Source organism: Saccostrea echinata, unplaced genomic scaffold (genome assembly GCF_033153115.1).
Source record: "Saccostrea echinata isolate AGI-Se365-2 ecotype Australia unplaced genomic scaffold, CSIRO_AGI_Sech_v1 ptg000008l, whole genome shotgun sequence".
NCBI lineage: Eukaryota > Metazoa > Mollusca > Bivalvia > Ostreida > Ostreidae > Saccostrea > Saccostrea echinata.
In genome coordinates, this window is record NW_026889757.1 from 2419979 (window position 1) to 2427807 (window position 7829).

At 36.6% G+C, this 7829-nt stretch overlaps 1 long non-coding RNA gene across 1 annotated transcript; it reads right to left on the bottom strand.

Annotated features, from left to right (window-relative positions):
• Positions 1-280: 280 nt before the first annotated feature.
• LOC133181248 (uncharacterized) lies at positions 281-6617 on the bottom strand. Its single transcript, XR_009720443.1, has 3 exons — positions 6257-6617; positions 3180-3235; positions 281-308 (listed from the first exon to the last, which is right to left on the bottom strand). It is a non-coding gene; the product is annotated as an uncharacterized LOC133181248 (long non-coding RNA).
• Between the last annotated feature and the right edge of the window lie 1212 nt (positions 6618-7829).

Genomic DNA, 7829 nt, shown 5'->3' on the forward strand with positions numbered 1-7829 from the left:
ATCACCAAGAGAACTGCATGAATGAACAATACTGACAAATTGCATTGCACTACTTGCAAATCAAACAAATACATGTATGTAAATCATTTTAAGTGTGCAGAATATGCTGAATCATGTATTGGTATAATTTGCAGTTCAAAAAAATTGTTTGCATAAACATACAGCCAAGTGTGTTTTACTGTTTATTTCTATTTTTTAAAAATCTCATTTAATGGTAAATTTCTCTGCATATAAACTCTCTGCAATGCTGCATGATGTGATTAACCTTTGTGCATTTTTTGACCCATTCTGTATTACCGAGGTATCTGCTGAAAGAGAAAACAAGAGGCCCAGGGGCCACATCGCTCACCTGAGCACTGTGGTTAGGAAAAAAGGAAAAATCAGTTTAGTATTGAAAAGCTTAAATGCATAAATGGTCCCAACCTACCCCTAAAAGGGAGTGTGTGTGGGGGGGGGGGGGGTATGACTTAATTAAATCAACCAAAATTAAATCTACACTGCTTATATAATTTTTTGACTAACTGTGACTTTTTTCTCTACAAGTTTGAACTTTCATTGTGGCCCCACCCTACCCCTGGAGGTCATGATTTGAACAAATTTGAATCTACACTGTCTGAGGATGCTTCCATATAAATATTACAAACCGTGGCTTTGCTGTTCTTGAGATTTTTAAAGGTTTTTCTTATATATTCCTATGTAAAACTTTGAACGTTCATTGTGGCCCCACCCTACCCCCAGGGGTCATGATTTGAACAAACTTGAATCTACACTACCTGAGGATGCTTTCAAAAAAATATATCCAATCAAAGCTTTGCTGTTCTTGAGAAGAAGATTTTTGAGGATTTTTCCTATGTACACCTATGTTAAACTTTGATCGTCCATTGTGGCAACACCCTTACCCTGGGGGTCATGATTTGAACAAACTTGAATCTACACTACCTGAGGATGCTTCCAATATAAATATGACCAATTATTGCTTTGCTGTTCTTGAGAAGAAGATTTTACCTATATATTCCTATGTAAAACTTTGATCGTCCATTGTGGCCCCACCCTACCCCTGGGGGTCATGACTTGAATAAACTTGAATCAATACCACCTCAGGATGCTTCCAAATAAATATGACAAATCATAGCTTTGCTGTTCTTGAGAAGAAGATTTTTGAAGATTTTTCCTATATACTCCATGAAAACTTTGATTGTCCATTGTGGCCCCACCCTACCCCCAGGGGTCACAATTGGAACAAATTTGAATCTACACCACCTGCAGATGCTTCCATATAAATTTGACCAATCATGGCTTTGCTGTTCTTGAGAAGAAGATTTTTGAAGATTTTTCCTATACTCTCCCATGTTAAACTTTAATTGTCATCCATTGTGGCCCCACCCTACCCCCCGATGGTCATGATTTGAACAAACTTGAATCCACACCATCTGAGGATGCGTCCAAATAAATATTACCAATCATTGCTTTGCTATTCTTGAGAAGAAGATTTTTGAAGATTTTTCCTATATATTCCTATGTAAAACTTTGATCGTCCATTGTGGCCCCACCCTACCCCTGGGGGTCATGACTTGAATAAACTTGAATCAATACCACCTCAGGATGCTTCCAAATAAATATGACAAATCATAGCTTTGCTGTTCTTGAGAAGAAGATTTTTGAAGATTTTTCCTATATACTCCATGAAAACTTTGATTGTCCATTGTGGCCCCACCCTACCCCCAGGGGTCACAATTGGAACAAATTTGAATCTACACCACCTGCAGATGCTTCCATATAAATTTGACCAATCATGGCTTTGCTGTTCTTGAGAAGAAGATTTTTGAAGATTTTTCCTATATTCTCCTATGATAAACTTTAATTGTCATCCATTGTGGCCCCACCCTACCCCCAGGAGTCATGATTTGAACAAACTTGAATCCACACCACCTGAGGATGCTTCCAAATAAATATTACCAATCATTGCTTTGCTGTTCTTGAGAAGAAGATTTTTCCTATATATTCCTATGTAAAACTTTGATCGTCCATTGAGGCCCCACCCTAACCCCGGGGGTTATGATTTGAACAAACTTGAATCTACACCACCTGAGGATGCTTCCATATAAATATGACCAATCATAGCTTTGCTGTTCTTGAGAAGAAGATTTTTGAAGATTTTTCCTATATATTCCTATGTAAAACTTTGATCGTCCATTGTGGCCCCACCCTACCCGTGAGGGTCACGATTTGAACAAATTTGAATCTACACCACTTGAAGATGCTTCCATATAAATATGACCAATCATAGCTTTGCTGTTCTTGAGAAAAAGATTTTTGAAGATTTTTCCTATATATTCCTATGTAAAACTTTGATCGTCCATTGTGGCCCCACCCTACCCCTGAGGGTCACGATTTGAACAAATTTGAATCTACACCACTTGAAGATGCTTCCATATAAATATGACCAATCATAGCTTTGCTGTTCTTGAGAAAAAGATTTTTGAAGATTTTTCCTATATATTCCTATGTAAAACTTTGATTGACCATTGTGGCCTCACCCTACCCCCTGGGGTCATGATTTGAACAAACTTGAATCTACACTACCTGACAATAATTCCATATGAGTTTTGTCTTTCCTGGCCCATTGGTTCTTGAGAAGAAGATTTTTCAATAATGCCATTAATTTTTTGCTATTTCGTAATTATCTCCCCTTTGAGGAGGGAGTGGCCCTTCATTTGAACAAACTTGAATCCCCTTTACCCAAGGATACTTTGTGCCAAGTTTGATTGAAATTGGCCCAGTAGTTCTGGAGAAGAAGATGAAAATGTGAAAAGTTTACGACAACAACGACGCCGACGACGCCAACGCTGACGACAGACAACGGACAAATTTTGATCAGAAAAGTTCACTTGAGCCTTTGGCTCAGGTGAGCTAAAAAAAAAAACAGAATGTGAATAAATCATTTGAACAAAGTTAAAAAAGTAACGGATGCATGATTTTCAATTATCAAAAGCCCTTCCTCTCTCTATCTCTCTGTCTGACAAATTATCCACAGGATTTTTTTACATAGATACACATGTATAACAGATATTGGTGCAACTGAGCAAAATTAAAATATCCTTTCTTTGTTTCTTCCAATCAGGCATAATAACTAAATACATGTAATAATGTCACATAATATGTTATAAAATTATCCTTACAATGCTCACAATAGGCAAATCTTGAACTTTCATGTCATCACTGTCTTCAGAATATCCTGCATTCCAAATAATAATTTGATTAGATTTATTTATTTTTATACATGTATTTGGTATTTTTTAGAATGAAATTCTCATTTATGATTTATGTGCATTACAGCACCATGCACATGGAAGTTCATTTTCAAATTCAACCAACATGTCATTCTTAAAAAATCAAAAAAGATAAATCTGTAAAGCCCATTTAATTTTTTTTTTTTTAATGAAATAAAATTATTTTCTTGTGTGTGTAATTTGTGTGGGATCATTACTGGTGCGGATGGACATATCATTAAAAAAAAAAAAAAAAAAAAAAAAAAAAACATACAAAAAAAGCACAGATTGTTGCAAAAGCCAACTTATTGAATTATAGTAAGTTACAAATTTACAATGAAGGGCTCGAAATAATTAATGGCCCACTGGACTGGGGCCGATGAATTTTTAGCTCACCTCGACGAAGTCGAGATGAGCTTATGCTATACCGTCGGCGTCGGCTTTAGCGTCAGCGTCCCAGGTTAAAGTTTTAGGAGCAAGTCCCATTCCCAAGTAACTATAAGCCCTACCTGGACCAAACTTGCATGAATGATGCATCTAGGGATGGACACTACCACACTTGCTTCGGATGCTGGATCTGACCTAGATTTTCCAGATGAGTGACCAGGTTAAAGTTTTAGGAGCAGGTCCATTCCCAAGTAACTATAAGCCCTACCTGGACCAAACTTGCATGGATGATGCATCTAGGGATGGACACTACCACACTTGCTTCGGATGCTGGATCTGACCTAGATTTTCCAGATGAGTGACCAGGTTAAAGTTTTAGGAGCAGGTCCATTCCCAAGTAACTATAAGCCCTACCTGGACCAAACTTGCATGGATGATGCATCTAGGGATGGACATTACCACACTTGCTTCGGATGCTGGATCTGATCTAGATTTTCCAGATGAGTGACCAGGTTAAAGTTTTAGGAGCAGGTCCATTCCCAAGTAACTATAAGCCCTACCTGGACCAAACTTGCATGGATGATGCATCTAGGGATGGACATGGCCACACTTACTTCGGATGCTGGATCTGACCTAGATTTTCTGGATGAGTGACCAGGTTAAAGTTTAAGGAGCAGGTCCATTCCCAAGTAACTATAAGCCCTACCTGGACCAAACTTGCATGGATGATGCATCTAGGGATGGACATGGCCACACTTGCTTCGGATGCTGGATCTGATCTAGATTTTCCAGATGAGTGACCGGGTTAAAGTTTTAGGAGCAGGTCCATTCCCAAGTAACTATAAGCCCTACCTGGACCAAACTTGCATGGATGATGCATCCAGGGATGGACACTACCACACTTGCTTCGGATGCTGGATCTGACCTAGATTTTCCACATGTGAGACCAGGTTTAGATTTAGGAGTAGTCTCGTTTCCAAGTAACTATAAGCCCTACCTGGACCAAACTTTCATGGATGATGCATCTAGGGATGTACACTAACCAACCTGCTTCGAATGCTGGATCTGACCTAGATTTTCCACATGAGTGAATTTTAGCCATATTTTTACCAAATTAGCATGGATGATGTATCTAGGGATGGACACTTCCAGACTTGCCTTGGATTCTGAATCTGATGTACATTTTCCAGATGAGTGACCAGGGTAATTTTTTGGAGTAGCTATATAATATTATGGCCTGTTATGATTAAACTTGCATAGATGGTGCATCTAAGAATGAAAACTTCCAGACTTGCTTTGGATGTTGGAAGTGACCAAACTTTTCTTGATTACTAAACAGGTCAAAAGTTTTTTGAGCAGGTCTATAATTAAATCAAACTTGCATGGACATTGATCTTGGGATGTACCCTAACTAGAAAAAAAATATGATGTGAAATTTGCTTTACATGTAGATAACATTCGTCGAGGTGAGCTTCGTAATCTTTGATTACCTATGTTTAATTTAGGCTAGTACATTGTGAGGGTACGTGTCCATTGGGTCATTGTTTATTATGTATACAATCATGTAACAAAATTCATTTATGGTTGGGCTAGTAACTAAACTTGCCAGGCAAAGTTCTGTCTTTTCTTGTTTTGTTAAATTAAACTACTAAGTATCACAATATAAACAAAAAATATATCACTATTACTTTTTTATGGTTTTGGGCCAGTCTTTTTAAAATCTACTGGTTCAGTGGGACAGTCGAAGTACTGAGTTTACCAGGAAAAAATTTAAGGTGATAGCCCTATAGTGACCAGTGAAAGAAAATAATTATTTTTAGCCCTGAAATGATGTCACATTTTTATGCTACATAATTATATATTATCTCAAACAAAAATGCAAAACATCACTGTAAATTATGTTTACATTGACAGAGGTCTTAAATAAATTATTTCAATATTACAGATTGATGCCTGCAATGTTACTGTATAATATTTATACCATTTCATTAGTTAGTTTTGGATGGACAATATTTTTATAAGAAAAAAATCAACTAATTTAAAGTACATTGTATTCATAAGTTGAAAGTGGTAAACGTGTAAGAAATGTTCAAGGATATCATAAACTGCATATGTAAAGTTTGGGTGTATTAAATTAATATTCATGTCTGTATAGTCTGATATATGTGAGAACTGCATGGCATCATCTGATCATAAATTCTGTGATAATTAAGAGATTAAGTAGCAAACATTTTCTTATCATTAGGTTCTATTGAAAACAGCATAATTGGTATAAATAACTGACAATATTAAAAGTGCAAAATGTAAACAAATGTAAACACCTTTACATATGTAGAGGAAATTCGGCAGAGCTTGTGTGCATGTACTATGATATGGATAGAATTAAATTTTAGTCTCTTGGTGTTAAAAAAGACACAAGGTTCTCACAGATCACTGGGCAATCTCTGAATACACATAGCTTGTGTAGGAACGGACTATAGCACACCTACATTTTCTCTTCATTTCAAAACATGCTTTTACAGCATTTTACAAACTTGCCCTTAAATATTTAGCCATTTTGTGCTACAGGTAATCGAAAAAATAAATCGACTTCTACTTACGAGTGCTTTTGTTTCCTAAACCAGTGTATGTGTGTTCATCTTTACCGACACAACTACTCCCTTGCACGTGGAAAAATGTTTACAAAATCGAGAGGTGCAGTTTTGACACTTTCATGTACAATAGCACGTGACAGAACGAGAAACTTCATACATACTTTCACTTTTCATGTAAAGAAACGTTTGTTTTTCAACTTTATGCAATTTAAAAACCTTGCAAATCGAGAAAATATAAAGTTTTACCTCTTTTTTCAAGTTGAATATTTCTCTCGATTTTCACCTCTCGCGTGTTGGTCTCATCTAATTCTCGAGAGTTCTCGCAATGAAAGCTGTTCGGACGTTTACGGATTTTGTTAATATTTTATGACGTTTATCTCCGAAAAGTTCCGATTTATGCAAATAAGGTTAGGAGGTGTGTCCTGGGTATTATTTAAACAAAAATAACTTGTCTTTTTAAATGTTCATCAAAGACCAAGAGAGGCCAGTGTAAGAGATGTCACCAAGGAATTAATGCATAGTTATGATAAACAAGAGTGACTTTACCAAAATTGTGAAATTCATAGCCCCAGGGTCAGGGGTTCTGGTGCTAGGGCGGGGCTAAATAGATCATATAGTGAAAGTGTATTATTTCTTTGAAAATATTCTTCTCTACTCCTGGGTATTATTTAAACAAATTAAATGCATAGTTATGATAAGCAAGAGTGACTCTACCAAAATTTTGAAATTCATAGCCCCAGGGTCAAGGGTTCTGGTGCTAGGGTGGGGCTGTATAGATCATATAGTGAAAGTGTATTTTTTCTTTGAAAATCTTCTTCTCTACTCCTGGGTATTATTTAAACAAATAAAATACATAGTTATGATAAGCAAGAGTGACTACCAAAATTTTGAAATTCATAGCCCCAGGGTCAAGGGTTCTAGTGCTAGGGTGGGGCTATATAGATCTTATAGTGAAAGTGCATTTATGCTTTAAAAATCTTCTTCTCTGCTCCTGAGTATTATTTAAACAAATTAAATACATAGTTATGATAAGCAAGGATGCCTCTTCCAAAATTATGAATTTCATGGCCCCTGGATCAGGGATTCTGGTGTTAGGGTGGATCTCTATTTATTATATAGTGAAAATGCATTTATGCTTTAAAAATCTTCTTCTCTGCTCCTGGGTATTATTTAAACAAACTAAGTACATTGTTGTGATAAGCAAGGATGCCTCTTCCAAAGTTTTGAAATTCATGGCCCAAGAATCAGGGGTTCTGGTGTTAGGGTGGGGCTATATAGATCCTATAGAGAAGGTGAATTATTTCTTTGAAAATCTTCTTCTCTGCCCCTGGGTTTTATTTAACAAATTAAGTACATTGTTATAGTACGCAAGGATGCCTCTTCCAAAATTTTGAATTTCATGGCCCCAGGGTCAAGGGTTCTGGTGAAAGGGGGGGGGGGCTTTATTGATTATATAGTGAAAAAGCAAAATTTCTTTGAAAATATTCTTTTCTGCTCCTGGTTAAAAAACAGAGAAGCTAAGTGTATAGTTATGATGAGCAAGAGTGCTTCTTCCAGAGTAGTGAATTGTGTGATCCCT